Consider the following 25476-nt stretch of genomic DNA (forward strand, 5'->3'; position numbering starts at 1 on the left):
TCATCATCCCCATCAGCTATCTTGAATGCTTTTGGGTCTGAAGTTGTCTTCAAGGGGGACGAAGTTTCCATGAGAGAAAACTCTTTGTCATTATTTTCCCTGTGTCCCTCATAAGATTACGCGATTCCAATTTTGGGTGCATTTATAACTGAAGCACTTCTTTCTGAAGTTTTTGAGTGTGGCTTAATCACCAAAACAGCTACTCCTAATGAAATTGAATTTTTCCCATACCGCATGCATCGCTTCTCGCCCTCCGTAGCGTTATGGTTGTTGTACTGTGAACAACGAAGTATCACCCATGCTATCTATCACACGATTCAGCCAACTTTCTGCAAAACATCAAGGATATGCAAAAACATCAAATTATTTTCGATAATGTCTGCCTTCCTTCTCTATACGTATCATTCACTGGAAATCCATATTTATCCATCCAATAACTCGTTTGAAAACGCTTGTACGTCACAACAGGTAACAAATGGTTGGAAAAAATATAATGAGGATTTGTATCATTCTGTTTGAACATTACAATAGAATTCAAATCATCTCAGATCCACTGTTTCGGGACTCGAGTATATATCAGATAATGACAATCCACATTTTTTATCGGCCCATACTGATGGTCGCACATGACGTCATGAAAAACAAATATTGAACAGGCTCGAGTTCATTCGAGGTCAAAGTCGCCTTCTCGAAAATATGGAGAGTAAATGAAAGTCATTCAAGGTTAAACCCAAAACACTATCTCAAAGTCACCTTGCCTACGTCGTGTTAGTCGAAGGTGTGATGAAGATCAAGGTCATTCAATATCGAGCGACGAATATAGAGGCAATTTCAAGGTTGAAAGTGAGAGGAGAGATTTTAAAATCGGCCTGAACCAACTACTAACATCAAGTAGACCAAAGCAAATATCATCTACAGGAAAAACACTGATTGTGAAGAAAATTTAAATGAGCTGATAAAGAATCACACAGACTTGTGTGGTGATTCTCAGCATATGGAAGAAGAGATAAGGAAAAAGGGATTCCAAGTGACCTATAGTTATCACCCAAAAAACGATTATGAATACTAACAATTGAAATATTGCGAAGTCGCAATATTCAGTGATTATATATCGATAACATTCAACACATGATACAATTCACATCAATGGATTTTTATTCCCAAATATATATATATTGAACAAATTAGTTGAACTGATTTTTTTTCAACTGTGAATAAAACACAATTTGAATAATTTCACTATATTATTTTTTAATTCGTCATGTGTCATACACAAATTATTATTGATTATACTTACATTAGTTTAGGTTACAGCCCCGTCAGCTTCATTCCAGTAACTCCATTTCTGCTCTCTCTTGGGTCACATACTTTTGAACACTCATATTGCAAGAAGGATACAGGAAGCATAATCTGCTTACTACTTCACGTTTATAACAACTCCAATTATATTGTACCAGTCAATAGTCTTTTTGAGATTGACACAAAGGTGATATTCACAAAGGTTAACAAGAAATAAGACAAATTATTTCTTAGAAAAAATGCTTCACATGTAACAGGTGAACAAGGCTTCGAAGAAAAAAAATATAGAATGGTTAATGATATGATGTAGTCACTATGATTTCATGATATATTCAAATTTTCTCTCTTATAATCAACGCCAGTTTTTACTCACACTTGATTTCACCTCATTTGACCTCTATATCGCTGGTAGAATATGAAACAAACAGTTTATTTCCTTTGTTGTTTATCTACGTTGGAAGAAAGTTTAAGAGGACACAAACACTTGTTTTCGATAATGAATAGATTTATAATTCATCGTTAGCTGTGTTACTATCCGATGGTTTGTTCGGATTGTTACATACTGTGGTTGGTGGTATCTGTATTTGTATCTGTAGAGTAGGGAGGGTGAGTGTAAGCCCACGCACTTAGGCCACATGTGACCCATTGTACATCCTCCCGAGGAGTTGTCCTCCTAGGTCGTCGCCCATCCTGTCCTTTCCAGGAAGGTGGACAGGTCGCTGGGAGACATCTCCTTTATATCGGCAGGTGTAGGCCAAGACTCGCCGAACACACACTCTCTTATTGACGATAACTCCGGGCACTCGCACAGGATATGCCTGACAGTCTCATCTTCCTGTTCACACATCCTGCATAGAGGTGTGTCCACTAGCCCCATATTATGTAGGTGTTTCCTTAGCTGACAGTGGCCAGTCAGAAATTCTACTGTAAGGCGTAGATTTTTCCTGGTCATCGCCAGATATTTCTTCGGCGCCAGCTTCCCAGGGTCGCCCAAGGTGATCCTGGCAAGATTACATCCTTTGATTTCATCCCATCTCTTTGAAGATTGAGCATGGGTGTAACATTTGACTAGTTCCGCAATTGTCGATGTCATCGTGCCGTGGGTGCCACTTGGTCCTAAAATTCTTAGTCCAGCCGCTTCCTTGGCTAAAGAGTCGGCAATGCGATTACCTTTACTCCTTTCGTGCCCTTTAACCCACCTCAGGATAATGTTATTATCTACCGAGGCTTTGGCTAAATTTTGGTGGCACTCTAGTGCTAGCCCTGAAGTAACACGGTGTCTGTTCAGGGCTAATAGTGCTTGTCTGCTATCAGTGCAGATTGTTATGTTTTTGCCAGAAATTCTTTTCTTGGTTATTTCTTTTGTGGCGATTGAGATACCAGCCAGTTCTGTTTGGACCACGCTGGTATTTCTTCCCATTCCCCATTTAATCCTTAGGCTTAGTGATCTGGAGTACACTCCACATTCTGAACCTTCTTTGGTTTTTGAGCCATCTGTATAAATTCGTATTGCATTTGTAGCATCTGACTCTGTGTTCTGCTTAATTTGTATTTTGTAGGGTTTATCAAACACAAACCTGGGTTCAATTGCATCACTTGTTGCCTGCAGCAGAGGTTGCGCAGTAAGCGCTTCCCGCCATAGGCCCAGCCTCAATCGACCCATTCTTACTTCTAGGTTTACACCAGCCGTGTGCAATCGTATCATGGCCATTAACGCAACCTCCTTAACGTACAGATCCAGAGGGGTCAGACCCGTGATTAATTCCATTGCCGCGGTTGGTGTTGTTCTCATGGCTCCTGTGATGTTTAAACAAGCCAGTCGCTGTATTTGATATAATTTTTGGATGGCCGTTGCTTGTAGAACTTTCGGTCCCCATGCAATGGCTCCATACGTTAACATAGGTCTTATTATTGCAGTGTAGATCCAGGCGACTACACGGGGTGAAAGACCCCATGCGCGTCCCACTGTCCTCCGACATTGCTCATAAGCCACGTATGCTCTTTTTGCTCTACTCTGTAGATGAGAGTTCCATGTTAGCTTCTTGTCGAGGATAATACCAAGGTATTTCACCTCTTCAGAGAAGTTCAGTTGGCTTTTGAAGATTTCGGGAGGTTTTAAGCCCGTTAAACTTCTTTTTCTGGTGAAAAGGACCATCTCAGTCTTCTTGGGATTGATCGACAGTGAGTGTTCCTTACACCATGTTTCTATCAATTTGAGCCCATCCTGCGCTCTATCGCACAGTGTGTTTACAAATTTGCCGGTCTGCAAGATAACTATGTCATCTGCGTATGCAATTGTGTAGAATCCATTTTTGTTAAGGTGATTAATTAGGGTATCCAGAACTATGTTCCAGAGAAGGGGTGATAAGACCCCTCCCTGTGGACATCCCCTCATGACCAGTCCTTTAACTGTGATGTCTTCTACATTAATACTCATTGCTCTGCTAGAGAGCAACTGGAGTATCCATTCTCCTACTACCAGGGGTACATTCCTGGAGTGTAGTTGCTGGGTAATTGTTGGAAAGGTTGTTTTATCAAACGCTCCCTCAATATCTATGAATATACCTAGGGTGGATTCTTTGTTGTCCAATGATCTCTCGATTCTGCCAACCACATGGTGAAGGGCAGAATCAGTAGACCTTCCCGGGGTATATGCGTGCTGATTTGGATGAAGTGGGTTGTTAACAAGTACTTCATCTCTTATGTACCGCTCACATAGCCTCTCCATGGTTTTTAAGAAAAACGATGTGAGACTAATTGGTCGGAATGCTTTTGGTAGGGTGTAGTCCATCCTACCTGGTTTGGGTATAAATACTACTCTTACTTCTCTCCACTTACTGGGAATATACCTCAGAGCTAGAGAGGCTCTGAATATTCCAACCAGGTGTGGCATAAGAGTGTCCAGTCCCCACTGAAGTAGGGCTGGTCTTATACCGTCAGGCCCTGGTGACTTGAAGGGGGAAAAGCCCGATAAAGCCCATCTTATTTTGTCCTCATCAATTACTGTACTAGCATATTGCCAGTCATATTGTGAGGGTGTTATTGGTACATCCGTCCAGTTCGCCGTTCCAGGAAAAACAGAACCTGGGAAGTGAGTTTTCATAAGAATCTCAGCACTCTCCTGGAGGTTGGCGGCTTTGTCGCCATTTTTCCTCGTCAGGATGCCGATAGTCTTTTGGTGGTCATTTGAGAGTGCCTTCTGTAGCCTAGAAGCTAGTGGAAAGTCTTCGACTGCCTCACAATAGGCTCTCCAGGCTTCTCTTTGTTTTCGTCTGCAGACTTTTTTGAACTCTCTGAGGTTGGCTTGATATATAACCCAGTCCTCTTCGAGTCTTGTACGTTTTGCCTTGTTAAAGGTCGTTCTCGCTGTCTTCCTGAGGTGTTCCAATTCAGGGCACCACCATGTGTTGGTTGTGCCATGCGTTTGAACCATCCTCATTGGACAGGATTCCTTATAGGCAGTGTCTATTTTGTTGTGGATAGATACTGTGTACCTTTCCAGTTCTTCATTGTTGCCAGGAGTCAGGACCTCTGTTTCCCGCAGAGCTCCTCTTAAGAGTCGATTGTAGAGAGCTACATCCGTCCTCTTCGGGTCACGGGATTTCACAGTAGTCCTGAGATCCTGGCTTACCGTATAGGTCAGCCAGCGGTGGTCTGACATAGAGATATGGTCCGAGACTTGCCAGTCTTGGATTTTGTTTGATATTTCGGCTGTCGTGAGCGTAATATCTATTAACGTTTGGCTACGGGCATTAATAAATGTTGGCTCCGTGCTTCTGTTCAAGATTGTTAGATCTTTCTGTATTATATATTCGTATAGTGACTTACCTCGGGCGTTGATATCCTTGCTGCCCCAGCTCACGTGGTGAGAGTTTGAGTCGCAACCCAATATGAGCTCCACTCTCTGGTTGAGGCAGTGGTCCACTAGTACTTCCATTTCTCTGGTCGGTGGTAGGGTGGCTGCATCTGAAGGGAGGTAGACCGATGCGATTATCAACGCCATATATTTGCCTTTCCCAACTGGTCATTCAACTTTGACCGCAGTGAGATCTGAGGTGCTGAATTGTGCCATTGGAAACGCTCTGTATTTCCTAGGAACGTAGACAGCCGTCCTAGGTTGCTGGTTGCTTGGTAAGCTGAAAATTTGACCAGTTAAACTACTGAAACCAGTAATTTTGGTCTTAATTATCCAGGGCTCCTGGATCAAAGCTATTGCCTCCTCCAATACATCAAGGTGGCGACATAGTGTTGCCGTTGCCGCCTTTTTGTGTTGGAGGTTGCATTGTATCATTTTTACTTTTTTTCCAACGTCCTTGTCCATGAGACAGTTGTTGGATACAAAGTTACCTTTAGAGGTCCATCTGCTCCCCTGCTAAGGGGGAGGTGGCCTCGCTGTTTTTGGGTGCCTCCTCCGTCAGGTCATCGAATGTCATCTGTTCAGATGCTTCGACTTCCTTTTCGGGACCCATGGTGGCCTTGGTGGTTGGTGGTAATCTGATAATGATTAAATTATGTGTTTGGAAACGACTGTCGGACTTGACCTTGAGATAAAGAGAATTCAGTTTCGTATTCCATCAGTTGCTTTCGTTGTTATTTCGACTCCGTGAGTGCAGATATTTTGAGAATGTTGTTTCATTTTATTTTGGCAATTTTGTGACGCCTAAGGGGTCACATTCATTTCATTTCATTCACTGTTTTTCAAAAGACTATTCATTCATTATATCCGTACAACTATTTCGTCAAAAGAGGCGAAAATATATTTTTTCTCCGATTGGAATTGAAGTGACATTTTCTAAGTATTGAAAAATTATTTTCTCTTTTTCTTTTAATTTTAATTTGCGTATCATGGGATCAAAAATACTTTAATAAATTAACTACAAAATAAAATTGTCAATATTTCTATGTGGAAAATTTAATTGAAAGCAGATACTCATAAAAGAAACGATAAAATTGAGAATATCATTATGATTTCAACTCTAACATTGATGATCAAATGTCACAGAACATTACGAATATAAGAAAAATGATTGTCGTGGATATTCATAATAATGTGCGAACAATATCACATTACGCCACTGGCTCATCAATCCGTTTTGCCCTTTGTAGTCATAGTATATTTTTGTTTTATTTTTTTAACATACTGTAAAAACAATGGAATAAATAATCAAATGTTCCAATTGACAGAGAAACAAATTTACTACATTGGCTAGTTTCATTGCCTCGGCTTTATTACCATCTGATTTACTGTTTTCTATTTATTTTTGGAAGTAATAACTATTTATGGGAGGGTAAACCACTTCGTTATAGTCGGAGTAAATGATATTGTGCATTATTAAAGTTGGCGACACTCTCAAAGGCCAAAAAAAACCAATACATAGAAATGAACCGGCAGCGAACTAATCCACGTGGACTGTAGACTTGGCGGTTCGTATTGGAAAATTTCTACTTACCGAGTTTTATGACTGGCTGAAGAGTCATAAAATCAATTTGAGGTCATGTCACGGTAACGAATAGAAATCGGGGAATGTGGGGATGTTATCGCCGTCATGTTCAGTTCAGGAACTGATCGCGATTTGAGTGTTAAAATTCGATATTGGTGCAGTTATAATTACTTAAAATTTTTGTTATCTGTTTAAAATCTGGCGTCCTTGAAAAAGTACTAATAGTAATAATTATTGTGATAACAACTGTTACGGGGGCAATTCCAATGCTAGGGAACTATTATTTCAATACGAACCTTCATCTACAATGAGATGAAAATGATTCTATAAATATCTGACATTATGCTGAATTATTGTTTTTTCACCAAAACCAGCCTGCTCACTCAGTGGTGTGGGCGTGGGAACTCTAAAGAAAAGAAATGTTATATAAAATAAAAAGGCGCCACCCGTTTAATACGGTTTTGTGTCGCCAAGAAAGTTACTTAAACGGGAAAGAAATATAACCGATAATTATAAATAAAAACCGATCATAAATAATCAACACCTCATGTCCAATAAAAAGAATTGACTTACTAGATATCATTCAACCAATACAAGTTGATAGCTCTGGTGGATATTTGCATCTATCTCACATATATATTATTCATATATGAATCTCCAAATCTAGCTGAAATTGGCTCACAAAATAAAACTCTTATTATTATAACATAAGGAAATATGATCTCATATATTCACGTGATGATAATTTTTTTTTAAGTAAAGGAAGAGCCTGCACTGGTATTTTTTGGTTTCTACAGTATCGTAGCAGCAATTCCAGCGGCAGAAATTATAGGTAAACAATGAAGATATACTGGCTTACCGGCCGTATCCTTCTTGCAATATCGTATAAAAAAAATAGACCAAATATTCCTCACGAATACCGATCATACGACAGTATTTCGGATCTTAGCTCGGCAGGACTTTGAAGAGTTTTCCTGTTTCACCCCGACAATCTTTCGTCGAGAAATTAATTGAAAGTGATCTGTGGTTCTTTCAAGAAAATGGAAAATCCAAAACTGGAACTCTATACCATTCGAATCGTATCATAGAACACATCAAGGCAGGCGAAAGATTAATTATTTTCATTGTTTGTTTTTGCCTTACCTCAATATTGGAGGGTTCATTTACTCAATAGTAGGTTTCCAAAAGAAAATGATAAAACACAAAATTTCTTCTAGTAGAGTTCAGTGCACAAATCCATGAAAGCAGGAAATTTCAGGATTTGTATCAATTGGAGCATCAAACGTATTCCTATATGATGATTTATATCTGCAAAAATCTTCAAATCGACAAAACTATATAACAATACCAAGTCTCTGATCTCCAGTACACTCACTTACTGACTGGATGTCCTATTTTCACCGTGCATCAAGAATTCCAAAATTCATGAGACGGGTGATCAACAAATCTATTTGAAAAAACTTAATATTTGCTGGAAGGATTCGAGGAAACGAGAGACGACACTTGACCGTTTCTCCGTATTTGTTGAATTCGCACCTTTCATTCGAAAGAATGGGGTAGGCGTAGCGCGGACATAGACTGTAATCGATAGTTCCCACGGAGATCAATGAATAATATACCGGGAGATTTATAATTATATTTTTGAAAGAAAAATTATTGTATAGAAGGGAAATTCCATTAACTTCAGTTACTAACGTCCGGAAATGAGTTGCTTATTATCAGGAAATTATTTATAATAAGACAACGGGGAAAATGAACTGTATTAACTCCCCTCTTTCGTCAAAGAAAATTTCTCGGAAATTTTCAAAAGAAAACAAGGGAAACTAGATTTATATACATGAATTACATAACAATATCAGAAGACAAAAAAACTATAACATGCAAAAAAAAATCACTAATAAAATTGTCGAAGACTGCCAAGACTATTTCAACTACAAATAAATGGTTAGTGTAACAGTATTATTTTCAAACACTTGGATCCTTCAGGTACTTCTATGACGCTGGAAATATCCAAAAGAATCTTTCGGAGCAAAGGGTCAAGGAGCAAAATAAAGTAAAACTATATCCGACAACACTAATATTGATATAACTATTATTGATATGATTACGATTCATATTGATGGTTGCTCATATTTTCGCCTTCATTCCTATCAGGATTCAAGTCTTTAGAATGCCAAACTCCTATATTGTTACCCTGTAAGTCTTTTAACTCGTATGTTCAGGGGTTGAATTGTTGATGAACGATGCACGGTCCAACAAATTTTGGAGCTAACTCAGAAGAAAAATAGGCTGACGAATTAGATTGTACATAATTTCTTCGCCAAACACGCTGACCACTATCATATTCAACATCACGTCTACGCAAATTATTCCTTTCACGACTCTTCTCGAAGGCATTAGTAAGACGAATTCGGATATTCTCGAACAGTTCCGAAAACTCTAATGACCGATTAATGGAAGATTTGGTATTTTCTTCGTTCTCTAAAGATACATCTCTATGGTTGTTTCCGTTGAGAATAATTTCTCTACCAAAATTGGTAAGGAAAGAAGTCACTCCGGTGGTCTCGCTTTTGGCAGTTTGAATAGCACATGCAAACTTTTGTAGGTGAAGATCACAAGAACGGTGATTCTCTTTCACGAACTTTGGAGACATTTTTGGGAGAAGGAATATCCAAAATAGCTTTGACCTTTTCCGGATCTACGTGGAGTCCGCAGCTATCGACAACGTACCCCAAATACCTCAATTCGGATAGACAAAGTCGACATTTTTCGCGAGACAATGTTAGGCCAGCGTTCACAATTTTCTCAAGAACCGTTTCTAAAACATCGAGTTCAGGTCCGAGTACCCTGTCCATTAGCCTCTGGAAAGTTGCTGGAGAATTGGATATACCAAATGGCATCATTTTGAATTGAAAGAGTCCCCTACCAGGTAAAGTGAACGTGGTATATTCTCGAGAGTCTTCAGCAATTGGAACTTGGAAAAAGCAGATTTTACATCAACTGAACTGATATATTTAGCATTTGAGAGTTTATCGAGTATCGCGGATATAAATGGAATAGGATAGGTGTTCTTTTTAGTGACTTTGTTGAGCTGCCTATAATCGACGAAGAATCTATAGAACCTTTTTTCCTTTTTAGGAACCTTAACAACCGGAAAGGAAAAAGTAGAATTGGATGGCTCAATAATATTGTTTTCCAACATATACTCAACCTCTTCGTCAATCAAATTGTGAATAACGGGAGATACACGATAAGGACGTAATTTAATTGGATCAGTTTTTGTCAATATTATTTTATGTTTCGTTAGTGAAGTTTCACTCAATATTCCCATTTTTGAAAAATATTTCTCGATCAAGTTCGAAAGTGTCGTAACTTTATTAGGAAATGACGAATTTTCAGGTTCACAGGGTATATATATATATATATATATATATATATATATATATATATATATATATATATATATATATATATATATATATATATATACCCTGACTATATATATATATATATATATATATATATATATATATATATATATAGTCAGGTTGCAGTCAAGTTCAAGGATAAAAACTCTTTGCTAGTTGTCAAGTTTTCGGCATTTTCTCTTTCAGGACACTGAAAAGATGATTGTGAAAATAAATGTATGTTATATCTTGTTTTCCACAATTCACTTTTTAAAAATTGGTTTATTTCTTTATAAACACTTTATTACAATATTTGAATATAACGTGAAAAACTTGGAACATTAACTGAATAAGTAATTGATATGAATCGTACTTGAGAATGGTTTCTAAGTTAATGAACTGTACTAGAGAATGATTTCTTGGTAAATGAACATCTTTCTGACCTCGCAGGGTCTATTTATACGTTTGGTATGAATAACAATATTTGAACAGTGTCAGCAATTGCTTTGTCTGGAGCACAAGTGTTCATCTTGCTGATACTGCACAATAAGTACTTTTAGCAGGAAGCTGTTATCGCTTTGTAATTTAATACGTGTGAGACGCTAATTCACATATAACAACTCCCCTTTTATTGTTGCTTTTTGCTGCAACTTTTCACAAAACATTTTCCTTGTGAAAACTGGTGTTGAGTTGGATTTCCTCTTCTATAGGTTCCTGGAGGTTGATACTTGGTCTTCTCCTGGGGATGAATCTCATTAAGATACGGGATGGTTGTCTGTCTGATCTTGGATGATCTGGGGGTGGTTGGTTCGAAGTGGATGTAATACCGATTCGTATTGGTCCTTTTCGTCTACATTTGCAAAAGATATAAAGTATGATTAATACAATGATCAATGTTATAGTGCAATATGTGAACCATGATATGTGCTTGTTCACAAACGGCTCATTGATAAGTTTATCCAATTCTTCGGAATATTGGTTTAATTTATGTTGAGCGATGTTCAATTCGTCAACGTTGATTTTGTTGAGTTTCAGCGGTTTCAGTTCTGGAAGATGTCGTTTTTCAGGAAGATGATCGCAACAGCTGTATGGTATTCGAACGGCATGGTTTTTGTATGTGACGTTCTTATATCTATCGACGAAGTATTTGGAATGAATTCTAGTGCTTCCAACGAATGAGCTGCATCCGGGTTGGAGTTTTAGCAGGGAATTGGTTTTAATCACTAGTGTAACTGGTTCCATATTTTCGCAGTTAATGGTGATTGGTAGAACTTCAGATATTGTTATGAGCCACAAATTTAGACTCAGTTCCTGGACATTGTATTCCGTAGCGTAGATCAGTGAAGACTGGCAAGTTTTCGGGAGGACGGTCAATCTTCTCAATAGTTGGGCTTCGCAAATAGCTTCGCTATCAATCGGGTAGGGTAGTAGATCGGAACAGATTCTTACGCCATGATTCAGAGTTTTACAGTTTTCTGAATTTTGAAGTGAAATGTACAACAAGGATTCGTCATCTCTCACAATATATTTTTGAACAGTTAATAATATGTGATGAAGTCCCGTTTGGTTATCTGGAATTGGTATTGGTAAAAGTCGATACAGAGTGTATGTTTCTGGTTCGACCAGTGGAATTTTTAATATGAAAACAATTCTTTTGTCCACTTGATATGCTTCAACATGTGAACATGCAACATGTGAGAGCATTGTGGGTAAAGGTAGATTGTTTTTATGGAGTGATTGAGAAATTTCCTGAAGTGAGTTCATTAGGTCATTAGGAGTGATAATTGAACTGTGAAGTATTTTCAATCTAGCGAATGTTATTGAATTCAATATGTCATCAAGAGTTGATTCCAAGAAAAGATAGCTTTCCATTAATGTTTCACATATTTCCAATGTTTTCAATTGTGCTTCATAATACGCAAGATCGTCTGAAATATTATAGATTGATTGTTCTATTTGCTTGATATCTCGATTGAAGGTTTCTTCATCGATTTGAAGTTTTTGAATAGTTGTGTTGAAATTTCTAATTACTGATGTGGTCACTGATATTTTATTTTTCAAAAGGTTTTCTAATTGGTTTTCGTCTTGAGTGAGTTTATTAATACAGTTGGTGTAATATTCGCCATCTGACGAGTCTAGATTACCAGTAATGGCTTTCCAGAAGGTGCCTATTCCATTAATTAATCCTCGTTTGGATCTTTTATAATAATTTTGGGTGTCTGCAAATATTTCTCGATATTTCAAGTCGAGTGAGTCAGATATTTGGGTCAATAAACTAATGTGTGTTTTCACTTCGGTTTTGAATGATAACATTCTAGGGTTTCATTGGTCAAAAGTATATAGCATGTTTTCCATAATTTTGTTGTTGTTATTTAAGGCAAATTCTATGGAGTCCAAGTCTTTGTAGACGAGAAGAGTGCATTTATCATTGGAAATTTTCAAAGTGCTTTCTTCGTGAAGAAAAATTCCTATTGTGTTATTAATGGGTTGAACGGAGTATTGGGAATGTGTTGTGTGTGTTGCTGAAATCAGCAGGAGAATCCTGAAAATGAAATCAATTTTCAGTACAAGGTCGTAGTCTGTCGAAATTTACTTTTGTTTTTTGTCTTGTCTTCCAATTGACTAGCATTGCTGAGTTTTGGTAGATTTCTATAATTTCGAATGGGCCATTGAATTTGTTTTCTAGTTTATTTTTAATTTGGGATTCTTTAACGTTAACATTGTCTCCTACCTTATACTCAGGTATATTTTGTGCAACGTTTCTATCGAATCGAATTTTGGATTTTTCTTTTTGGTCTTGTGTTCTTTGACGAGCAATTTTATAATAATAAGAGATTTTATTATTTAAATCTCGTATGTACTTGGTTTTGAGTTCTTTTTGGTTGTACAGAATTTCGGGTGGTCTACTAGAAGTGTGTCCAAATAGTAGTTCGTAAGGGGTGAATCCGTGTGTTTTGTTTTTGGTGTTATTGTAACAAATTATTGCGTATGGTAAAATACCTAATGGATGTTCATCAGGGTTGTCGATTTTATTTGTTCTTATCATTTCGAGAAGGGTTGCCGGAAAACGTTTTAAGGAACCGTTTGATTGCGGATGGTCCACACTAGAAAATGATTGTTTAATGTCATAAAGCGTACAAAGGTCTTTCAGTAGGGCGTTGTTGAATTCTCGACCGAAATCACAATGAATTCTGAGTGGAGTTCCGTAGTGCTGAAAATATAGCAGCAAGGTGTTTACTACTGATTTTGCTGATTTATTTTCAATTGGGTAAGCTTGGGTAAATTTGGTGAGTTCGTCTCGAATTGTAAGTATATAGTTTTTTGTGGGAATTTCAAGAATGTCAATGTTTATTCTCTCGAATGGTGTTTTCGGAGTTTCTGTAATGACTAGAGGGCTTTTGAGGTTTTGTCTGCAAATTTTTGCTTTTTTGCAAGTTTCGCAGTTCTTTACAAAATTTTCTACGTCTTTGATTGAATTTGGCCAATTATATTTTTCTTTTACGCATCTAAACGTTTCGTTAATTCCTCGATGTAAATTATTTTTTCCTGAATGGCATTGGTCCATTACAATGGGAATTTGGTCTTCGTCGGGAGTTCTTGTTAGATTTTGGCATACTGTTATCTTAATTTCTTTTTCAGCGAAAATAAAAGAAAGAATTTCCAAAATTGGTAAATCCAAATTATTTTCGACAAAGTACGTTTTGGAAATGTCTATTTCATCTGTCCATTTATAAAGGATAAAGAAGAGAATTTCTACTGCTGAGGTATGATCGAAGGGTAGAGCAATTATGAAATATTTCCTGTCTTTAACGGTTTTACTTGAGAGAATATTGATTCTATCGTTGTAAAATTCGGCATTTTCTTCGAATATGTCATCTATGATTTTATGATGAAGATCTTCTGATTTGTTTTTGCAGAAAAAAGTGAGGATGTATTTATGTGATTTGTCTAAAAGTTGCGAATTGTCGAATTTGATTTTTGAGTAGTCAATCAGGGATCGAGTTTCATATAAGTGACTGAAATTTTCGTATTCTTGTAAAATTTGTTCGAAGGGGGTTTCTTCGTGTTCTGGTGTTTCTTTGTTTTGTGTTTCTATGTCTCGTGTTTCTGTGTCTTGTGTTTCTGCGTCTGTTGGTTTGTTCGTTTCATCGATTTCGTTTGAAGCGAGTATCGTAAGTTTTCCGTGAAAATTTACACATTCTCTGAAGTGATTAATTTTGATCCGTGATAGGGCGTCGGCATTTTTGTTTATTTGGCCAGGTTTATACTCTATTTCGTAGTCGTACTCTTCTAATTTGAGTCTCCAACGTGCCAGCCTACTACCTGGGTCTTTTATTGAAAAAAGCCAAGTGAGGGGTCTATGGTCAGTGATGAGTTTGAACTTTCTTCCGAACAGGTATGGTCGACAGTGTTTCACAGCCCATACAATCGCTAAAAGTTCTCTGTCAATCGTAGAGTACTTTTATTCAGCGTTGCATAGTGTTCTGGAGGCATATGCTATTGGAAGGTCTTTTCCTATCGGTCCTTGTGAAAGAACAGCTCCTATTGCAAATGCGCTAGCATCTGTCGTTAAGAGGAAAGGTTCTTCGAAGTTGGGGTAAATCAAAATTGGACTAGAGGTGAGGGCTAATTTTAATTCGTTAAATGATTTCAAACATTCTTAGTCAAATTTAAATGGGGTATCTTTTTGTAGTAATTTTGTGAGTGGTTTGGAAATTTTGGCAAAATTTGGTATGAAGCGTCGATAATAACCAGCTAAACCTAAAAAGGATTTGATTTCTTTTGGGTTTTTTGGTTGGGGGAATTTTGGATGCATTCAACTTTGGAGGGGTTTGGTTTAACGCCGTTTTTCGTGATGACGTGTCCAAGATAAGCGACTTCTTTCCTTAAAAATTCGCATTTGTCAGGCTGAATTTTCAAGTTGGCTTTCCTTAGTCTTTTGAACACTTCTGTCAGTCTTGAAATATGTTCGTGGATCGTTGGTGAGTATATAATGATATCATCCATATATACAAGACAGCGCTCGTGTTGGATGCCAAGGAGGATGTTATCCATCACTCTTTGGAACGTGGATGGTGCGTTCTTTAATCCAAAAGGCATACGGGCAAATTCATAGTGACCGTTCTCAACAGAGAAGGCTGTTTTTGGAACGTCTTTTGGGTCGATTTCGATCTGGTGAAATCCTGACGCAAGATCGAGGGTGGTAAAATACTGACATTTTCCAAGCTGATCTAGCAGGTCGGAAATGTTGAGTAACGGATATTTATCGGCTACTGACAGTTCGTTCAGTTTTCGATAGTCAATCACAACACGCCATTTGGGTTTTCCTGAAGCATCTAGCTTTTTCGGTACTACCCAAACAGGGGATGACCATGGGGATGTCGAATGTTGAATGATACCTTGATTAAGCATTTTGGAAATTTGGGTTTTGACTTCTTCTTTGTGAATATGAGGGTCTCTGTAAGATTTTGTAAACACGGGTCTGGCATTGTTAGGTTCGATTGTGTGTTTAATTTCATTTGTGAAGGTGAGATTGTCGCCTTCAAGATAAAATATGTCAAAAAATTCTAGGCATAATTCGGTTATCATTTGTTTTTCTTCATGGTTTAAATGGTCAAGTCTGAGTTGGTTTCTTATCCCTTGAGTTCTGTCAAATTGTTCTAAATCATCGTGAGAGGTGTTAAAGTTCAAAATTGATTCAAAGTCTGTTATTGGTTCGAAAATAAGGTCTGAAAAATCGATTGTTTTGGGGATTGCGTTGGCGTTTATGATGGATGTCAAAAATTCACCATTTTTGTCAATTTTTACTAAAGCATTTGGTATTCTGACTTTATCTTTTTCTTGCGCTAACAGTATAGCGTCGGTATTTTTGAGGTTACTTTTGAGTTTGAATATTCTTTCTGTTCTGGGTTCAATTGAAATTTGGTTTGGTTTCGAATTCTCAGTTACTTCATTATATATAATTTTGAACAAAGGAACTGTTTTGAAATTTGTCATTAATTGTTTGTTTTTTAGATCAATAATACAATTATAATGTTCCAGAAAATCGGATCCTAATAAACCATCGAATTCAATATCAAAGTTATGAACATAGACTTTGTGGGGATCATTATCTTTGAAATTGACCAAAGTCGATTCAGTGATTAAAACTTTTTGGTCCGTGATTCCCTGGACTATTACATTTTCTGGGAATCGGTGAAGGTATTTTTCACAAGTTTTTGGTTTAAATATCGAAATTCCTGCACCAGTATCTATTAGAATTTTGAAGGTATTTGAAAGGTCTTTGATGTAGTATAAGTTTTTTGAATTCATGGAGTGAAGTGAACTTACATGAAGCGTTGTTCCGGGAAGTTCAGATCGGGGTGATAATCTTCTAGGTTCATCGATTGGATTTGAGTTTGAATGTTCGATGTTATGTCTTGGGATTGACTGAAATCTGGAGGGTGATGTGTTGGAAGTGAAAGAAAATCCTGATATTCTGAGATATTTGGATTGTTTAAATATTGGTCATGTTGGTCATTTTGGTCATATTGATCGTATTGGTTGTATTGATCATATTGGTTGTATTGATCATATTCTTGCGGGCATTGACTATTATCAGTATAATAGTCATTTTCTTGACTACTATCTGTGTAGTAGTTCTCATACTCTGTGTTATAATCTTGAAGAGGTTGAGATTCTTCATATGTAACGCAATGTGTTCTTTGTTGATTTAAGTTGGGGTTGCGTTGAATTACTTAGGGACGATTCTGGTTTTGGTTTTGGAAATTTGGCCTTGTGGGGTATTTTGGAATTGCGGACTTTGTCGATTGTTTTGAAATTGTGTCTTTGTTGATTGGATTGAAAATTCGTTTGAGGACGGTTTTGTTAGGGAAAATTTGGTTTCGGAAAGTTCGTATTCTGAAAGGAATTTGTGTTATTTGGTGGTGGTCGTTGTCTTTGGCGGCATTCGTTCGACAAATGACCAAAGCGTCCACAAAAGTTACACGTTCTTGAAGACTGAGGTTGTTGGGGTCTTTTGGAAATGTTGTTTTTCGGTTGGTTATGTTTGTCATGCTTTTGATTTTCGAAATATGAAAGTTGGAGTTCTCTCCTGATTCGCATATGTGCTTCGAGCATGTCTCTGGGGTTTCCAGCGCGTATGATTTGTCCTAGTCTGGGTTTGTTACGTTTCAATTTAGCACTAGATCTGTAACGTGTTTTAATGAATTATAAAAGGTTTTAAAATACTAGGGTACCGCCGCGAAACAACACTCGGTATGTATAGTGAATTTCCTCACACATGCGAATTCATTTATTTCGTTCGCCGGTCAAAATGAGCGATTTCAATTGGGAATGCGAATTTTATGGGAAAAAAAAGTAGGTACGGAAAAAAAAAACCGTATCGGATGTTTCGGTCGACCGAACAGTGACTGTGTGTATTTTGGATAGGTTGGATGAATAGTGCATATTATGTATCGTTATTAACGGATTTTTCACTATTGCATTCCAAATTGGCGAAGTTCGTTTTGGATTATAGTATTTTCTGGATATCGCCGAATTTTCTTTAGTAATAGAGGATAAGTCTATAGAATATTAATATTCAACGTCTCAGGGTTGCGTCGGGTTTTTGCACATGAGGTGAGTTGTGGAAAATTATATTCCTTTTTATACCGCGTTCTGTTTAGATCAGACCGTAACACTTTCCATGACTTTTTAGGCGTTTTATGATACTGTTTCAACTTGTATTTCCAATTCTCCCGAGGAATAGGATTTTGTGGTAGTCTTCGAGGTGATAAAAGGATTGGATAATTTTTCCTTTGTCTGGGATCAAACATAAGACAGCTGATACGGGAACGGAGGAAGTCTCACCCTATCTCGTGGAACGTCCCGATAGAATTCGCTTAAGGATCCATTGATAAGTACCACCCAGTGGATGTTTCTTTATTTTTTGTCTATTCGCGCACATAAGGAAAACACTTGCCGTGTGGGAACAAGCCGAGTATTTTTTCTTAAAGCCTCCTAGAATTTATATATATATGTATATATACCTATATTTGGTTACCTTGATTTAGTTTTACGAATAAGTAGTTGCGTTCTGAAATAAAGGTTGATTTTTATCGACTTTATTCTGGAACCTTTCTCTCGAGAGTTTTTTTGGCCTTTAACCTCTAAATTTTGTATAATTTGTGTTACAAAATATTTACTGTGCTATTATATAGACATATTTATACCATTCACATATTTTTATTTCAACTAACATATAGGTTGGCAAGTAAGCCAATTGGATTTAGTGATTTCAACTCTAAGAGAGGTGTATGTTATATTTTTTCAAATCACTTGGCGCCCTCTCATACCATTTTTTGTGTCTAATACTAATAATAAGACCCACACCCGACTCCACTGAGATATTAGTCGGTGCATACACCTAAACTGTTTTATCGCTTACTAAGAAAAGCCAAAAATCACGTAACAGTTTTATTGGCGCTCAACTTTGGGGGCCCGATTTTTGAGTTCTGTATTGAATTAATTTCTAGTGAATTTTATGTTAGTTGAATTTTTGGAATATTTCATGAATTGTATTTGAAATCATTTTTTATTTTTTTCGAAACTGTATATGATATATCGACTGTATTTTGTAGGTTGGGAAAAAAAAACTTGGCACATTTTCAATTTTTTTCCGAGTTTCTATCAGCCTTCAGCTTGTTTTTGTCCACAAAGCATTTTTATTTATCGAGAATCGGGATAATAGTAATAATATTTAGTAAAATTTAAGGACACTCACATTTTATATTGTTTTACGGTTATAGTTATAGTCATTTTGTTCAATATTTAGTTCACATAATGGATCCTTATCGTTTGGCTAGGGATGAGTTGATTTACGAACTCAAGGTTAGGGGTTTGGTGAATACTCAGGCTCTCACGGTTGAGGTTATGAGGAAAAAACTAAAAGAGAACCTGAACAATGAAACTTGGGGAGACTTGGTCACTGATGAGAATTTGACTTTAGATCCTGTTTCTGAAGTAGATTGTTGTAATAGAAAGGTTGTCAATTTATTGGAATATTTTGAGGAAAAAAATATTTCAGTTGGGAGCACAGAACAGAAATATGTCAATACTAAGTTACTTCACTTGTACGGCAGGTTAACGAGATTAACTAATGTAGGAGGAACCAATGATACAATTAGAAGTTCTATTACTAATTTGTTCGAACAATTAAATGAGTTGGAAACAAAATTAGATGATAAAATTTTTATTAGCAAACCTCAGGGTGATAGTACTAGTAGACAGAATAATGATAATAACTTAGTGATTACGCCATCTTCATCCACTAGTTTAAGTAATAATCAAACTACTCACAGAGCATATGTTCCGGTACACAAATGGGGGATTCAGTTTAGTGGAAATTCAAAAGATAAATTAGGTTTGGGAGTGAATGCTTTTCTTGAGAGGGTGGAAGAATACAAGATATCACGAGGAGTGTCGGAGGAGGAACTGAAATACTCTATTACAGATTTACTCTTTGGGGATGCATTAATTTGGTATCGTTTAGTGAAAGATAATGTTAATTCTTGGTCTGATTTTGTTAAACTTTTGAAAGAAGAATTTTTGCCTTTTACATTCGAAAGAGATCTCAAAGAGGAGATTCGTACTAGTGTACAGGGAGCTATCGAAGGGGTTGGTACTTATTTTGCTCGAATGATGAATTTATTCAAGAGACTGCCACATTCTCCAACTGAATCGGAAAAATTGGAAATTTTGCGTCAAAATATAGATTTTTATTATATTCACGGTTTAGGTTCACGTCTACACGATATCAATTCGGTTGATTCTTTATTACAAGAATGTAAAAAATTAGAGAAAACTAAACACTTAGCCGAAAGTCGTCCTGTACCCAATCGAAGGTTATGTGTCCTTGAAACCGATTTGGCCGGTCCTAGTTCAAGACCATTGCTTTCAATAAATAATATTTCCAGTACTAATGTTGCCAACTTGACGTGTTGGAATTGCAAAGAGGTAGGACATAGTTTTTCTAAATGTTCAAAATCTCGTTCGCGAAAATTTTGCTTTCGCTGCGGAAAACCGAATGTAACTAAGTTTCAATGTACTTGTAATCCTCGGGGAAACGGCTCAGGAGGTCATTAAGTATCCGGTCTTCTAGGACCTCCTCATTGAATAAACCGGAAAACGATTCTTGGGGGGCATGGTTAAATTTTATAAGTGTTCAATATCGGAAAAGTAAAATAGATGCAATATTTTGTACATCTAAAGATGATCCCCGTCCATATATTAATGTGAAGATCCATGGAATCAATTTTTATGGACTTTTAGATACAGGGGCAGCGCAAACGATTATAGGTAATAAAGGCTGGCCTAAATTATTGAAGTTAGGCAATCTTGTTAGGTTAGAAAAAAATAATTTTAAAGTCAGGGTTGCGAATGGAGACGAATGTAAAGTTTTGGGGTCTATCCTACTTCCAATAGACTTAGAAGGTAAAGTAAGAATTATTAGAGCTTTAGTCGTAGAAGATATTGAGGTTGATATCATTTTAGGAATAGATTTTTGTAAACAGATGGACATTGTCGGTTCTTTTTCAAATAATTCGTGGGAATTTGGGGATAATGGAAATCTGTTAGGTTTATGTCTGGTTGGAGTGGAGGACAGGTCTAAGTTAAATGAGCTAGTTACCGATTTTTTCAGTAAAATGAAAAGCGATTTAGGTTGTGCCAAGGGAGTTTGTCATGTGATCGATACAGGGGATGCTCTACCTATAAAGCAGCGATATTATCCAGTTTCTCCGTATATTCAGGAATTGATAAATAAGGAGGTTGATAAATTGTTACAGCTTGGGGTTATTGAGCCTTCAAAGTCTGCTTGGTCCAGTCCAGTGGTGATGGTGAAAAAACCGAACAATGAATATCGTTTTTGTATAGATTTCAGGAAGGTCAATCAGGTATCAAAAAAAGATGCTTATCCACTTCCGTACATCAATAGTATACTCGATAAATTACGAGATGCTAGGGTTTTGAGTTCAATTGATCTGAACAGTGCATATCATCAAATTTTGTTGGATCCTTCCAGTAAAGAAAAAACCGCGTTCACAGTTCCAGGAAAGGGTTTATTTCATTTCAATAGAATGCCTTTCGGGCTTCATAATGCTCCTGCAACTATGCAACGTTTTGTAGATACTATTTTTGGGGCCGAATTGGAAAACTCAGTTTTTGTTTATATGGATGATATCATTGTAGCTACCAAGGATTTCTCTTCACATCTTGAAGTTTTACGAAAAGTTTTTGATAAACTTTTACAAGCGGGGTTGACAGTTAACAGAAACAAATGTGAGTTTGTGAAGAGTCAGTTGAGATTTTTGGGATATCTTGTCGACGAACATGGTCTCCGAACAGATCCGCAGAAAGTTGAGTCGATGCTGAACTATCCAACTCCGAAGACAGTCAAAGAGGTTCGTCGTTTTATTGGAATGGTCAGTTGGTACAGGCGGTTTATTCCAAATTTCGCTTCTCTAGTTTCGCCCATCAGTCAACTAACTCGCAAACACCAAAAATTTGTCTGGTCTGAGGAAGCCGATTCTGCTTTCTTGAGAATTAAGGAGTTGCTGATTTCTACGCCCATACTCAGTTGTCCGGATTTTTCGAAGGAATTCATTTTGCAGTGTGACGCTTCACAGGTGGGAATAGGTTGCGTGTTGACACAGAATTTGGAGGACGGTGAACACGTGATTGCTTATGCCAGCAGAGCCTTGACTTCTCAGGAATCCAAATTTTCAACCACGGAACTGGAATGTTTAGCAGTCTTATGGGGAATTCAGAAGCACCGTTGTTACGTTGAAGGAGTTAAATTCAAGGTCATTACGGATCACTTTTCACTTCTATGGCTTCATAAACTTCAAAATCCTTCAGGTCGCTTAGCTAGGTGGTCTCTCCAATTACAGAATTTTGATTTTGAAATAATTCATCGTAAGGGTAAATTGAACGTGGTACCCGATGCCTTATCAAGAGCGGTAGCGTATATTGACGTTACTCAAGATGATTATGATCCATGGTATGAAAAACTTCTATACAAAATCCGTTCCGTGCCAGAAAAATATGTTAAGTGGTGTGAACGGGAGGGAAAACTTTACAAGCTGGTGAAGTCGACTTCATCTTCTGATCCTGACCATGATTGGAAATTACTGGTACCCAAATCTCTTCGGAAGAAAGTTTTCATGGAATGTCATGATGCTCCAACTTCAGGACACCTAGGGTATTTCAAAACAAAAAATCGAGTTGCATCATTATATTACTGGCCTAAACTGAACGTTGATATAGCAAAATATATAAAGAATTGTCAAGTCTGCAAGTCTCAGAAGCCTGAGCAAAAACTACCATTTGGTCAAATGAGTGCCCGAGTAGTATCTCGTCCATGGGAAGTAATCTGCTCTGATCTTATAGGTCCACTTCCACTCAGTAAGAAGAAAAATCGTTTCATTTTTGTTGTGGCAGATTTATTTACCAAATATGTTTTACTTTTTCCTATCAAGTCCGCTACTAGTCAAGCCATAGTAAATCATATGGAAAAAGATATTTTCATGATATATGGTGTACCTGAGCGAATAATTTGCGATAACGGTCGCCAATACGTAAGTAATCATTTTAAAAAGCTAGTTTCCTCTTACGACTCTCACATACAGTTCAATGCTCATTACCATCCGCAAGCAAATCCAACTGAAAGAGTTAACCGTGTTGTGAAAACCATGATCAGGTCATTTATAAAGGATAATCATCGCACTTGGGATGAAGATCTTCACAAATTCGGATTTGCTTTACGAACCGCAGTGCACGAAGTCACGAAATATAGTCCTGCTTACTTAAATTTTGGACGTGAGTTATATCTTTCGGGAAAAGTTCATAATAAATTGGGTCCAAATATCGAAAATACCGAATTTGAATTTGCAGATAGGCAATGTTTAGCTGACCATGTCAAAGGTTTAAGGGAAATTAATGATTTAGTCAAGTCCCGGTTAACTAGTGCCTACGAAAAGAGTGCGAATCGTTATAATTTCAGGAGACGACCACTCAATTTGGAAATTGGTCAAATAGTTTGGAAGAAAAACTATCAATTGTCCGATAAGGCGGCTTATTTTGCGTCAAAATTAGCGCCTAAGTTTATAAAGTGCAAGGTAGCCCGGAAAGTTTCTCCTAATGTATATTCACTGACTGATTTTGTATCGGGTGCTTTTTTAGGTAATTGGCATATTAAAGATATCAAGTTAGATTAAAAAAAAAAAAAAAAAAAAAAAAAAAAAAAAGAGTATATATGTAAATATATTTTTTTTTTTGGGGAAGTAAAAGGGGAGTTTGTAACGTGTTTTAATGAATTATAAAAGGTTTTAAAATACTAGGGTACCGCCGCGAAACAACACTCGGTATGTATAGTGAATTTCCTCACACATGCGAATTCATTTATTTCGTTCGCCGGTCAAAATGAGCGATTTCAATTGGGAATGCGAATTTTATGGGAAAAAAAAGTAGGTACGGAAAAAAAAAACCGTATCGGATGTTTCGGTCGACCGAACAGTGACTGTGTGTATTTTGGATAGGTTGGATGAATAGTGCATATTATGTATCGTTATTAACGGATTTTTCACTATTGCATTCCAAATTGGCGAAGTTCGTTTTGGATTATAGTATTTTCTGGATATCGCCGAATTTTCTTTAGTAATAGAGGATAAGTCTATAGAATATTAATATTCAACGTCTCAGGGTTGCGTCGGGTTTTTGCACATGAGGTGAGTTGTGGAAAATTATATTCCTTTTTATACCGCGTTCTGTTTAGATCAGACCGTAACACTTTCCATGACTTTTTAGGCGTTTTATGATACTGTTTCAACTTGTATTTCCAATTCTCCCGAGGAATAGGATTTTGTGGTAGTCTTCGAGGTGATAAAAGGATTGGATAATTTTTCCTTTGTCTGGGATCAAACATAAGACAGCTGATACGGGAACGGAGGAAGTCTCACCCTATCTCGTGGAACGTCCCGATAGAATTCGCTTAAGGATCCATTGATAAGTACCACCCAGTGGATGTTTCTTTATTTTTTGTCTATTCGCGCACATAAGGAAAACACTTGCCGTGTGGGAACAAGCCGAGTATTTTTTCTTAAAGCCTCCTAGAATTTATATATATATGTATATATACCTATATTTGGTTACCTTGATTTAGTTTTACGAATAAGTAGTTGCGTTCTGAAATAAAGGTTGATTTTTATCGACTTTATTCTGGAACCTTTCTCTCGAGAGTTTTTTTGGCCTTTAACCTCTAAATTTTGTATAATTTGTGTTACAAAATATTTACTGTGCTATTATATAGACATATTTATACCATTCACATATTTTTATTTCAACTAACATATAGGTTGGCAAGTAAGCCAATTGGATTTAGTGATTTCAACTCTAAGAGAGGTGTATGTTATATTTTTTCAAATCACTTGGCGCCCTCTCATACCATTTTTTGTGTCTAATACTAATAATAAGACCCACACCCGACTCCACTGAGATATTAGTCGGTGCATACACCTAAACTGTTTTATCGCTTACTAAGAAAAGCCAAAAATCACGTAACAGATCAAACTGCTCTTATGTGACCTTTCAAAACACTACCTTACCTTTTAAGATTTTTATTCAAAGGATATTAACAATGTAATTCAGTTACAAGTTGATCTTATTCATTTAACATCATAGTAATGGGAATCTTCCGTTCCATAGAAAACCATACCTGAAATGTACAAGAATAAATGTATGCTCCCTGACTAACTGCTTTTGACCAGTACTTACGCATTCTCCTATTGCCAATCGACGTTGGAGATCCGAAATTCCTCGCTAGGTTGAAATAGTTGTTATTGTTTGTTTCTCAGTTTTCTTCACCTATCATTTTTTTAGCCGTTGTCTGCCTTATTCCCTATACCTTTCCAAGAATATTTCTTGCATAGATTGTTATTCATCACTTCCAGAAGGATTACTACATATTAGAGCCACATCGCCTGAAAAACAATATTAGTTAGCTCTGGGTTTCTGAATACTGTTTGATATTTTCGGTAAATATTCTGCATAATATGAATGCTCTAATATTTGTACTGAAAGGGAAGGATGTGGCGACTTACCTTATATGTTTCTATTCCATCGCATGAATAAGGATTGGTAAATAGTTGAAAATAGGTTGGAACAATATTTTTGTATACATTCTAATACAAGGTTAAGAGACAGCTGTTGGTTGACATCTGCCGAACTTTCGTAGTGTCGTTCCGTCGACTTACACCGAACTAGTTCTACAGTTGTTCACGGGTGAGAATTGA

The 25476-nt window shown here is 36.9% G+C and overlaps 2 protein-coding genes across 11 annotated transcripts in view; one reads left to right on the forward strand and one right to left on the reverse strand.

The window, feature by feature from the left end:
* The window catches only part of LOC111503553 (uncharacterized), a 290692-nt gene that overhangs the window by 148641 nt on the left and 116575 nt on the right, over positions 1 to 25476 (reverse strand). For 4 of the 8 annotated variants that reach the window (XM_074183491.1, XM_074183490.1, XM_074183489.1 and 1 more), the window contains exon 1: positions 1298 to 1895. The exons of 1 other annotated variant lie outside the window; for it this stretch is intronic. The gene's annotated coding sequence lies outside the window, so the exon portion shown is untranslated. Of the gene's footprint in view, positions 1 to 1297; positions 2383 to 25476 lie in introns of those variants that run through there. 3 more of the 8 variants (XM_074183487.1, XM_074183485.1, XM_074183484.1) reach the window with 2 other exon arrangements.
* Positions 1 to 25476, forward strand: part of LOC111511503 (uncharacterized) — a 246865-nt gene that overhangs the window by 47641 nt on the left and 173748 nt on the right. The gene's annotated exons all lie outside the window — the stretch shown is intronic.

The sequence above is a fragment of the Leptinotarsa decemlineata genome, unplaced genomic scaffold (genome assembly GCF_025532065.1).
Source record: "Leptinotarsa decemlineata unplaced genomic scaffold, Ldec_3_MD MMD2_tig00026340_RagTag_RagTag, whole genome shotgun sequence".
Taxonomy (NCBI): domain Eukaryota; kingdom Metazoa; phylum Arthropoda; class Insecta; order Coleoptera; family Chrysomelidae; genus Leptinotarsa; species Leptinotarsa decemlineata.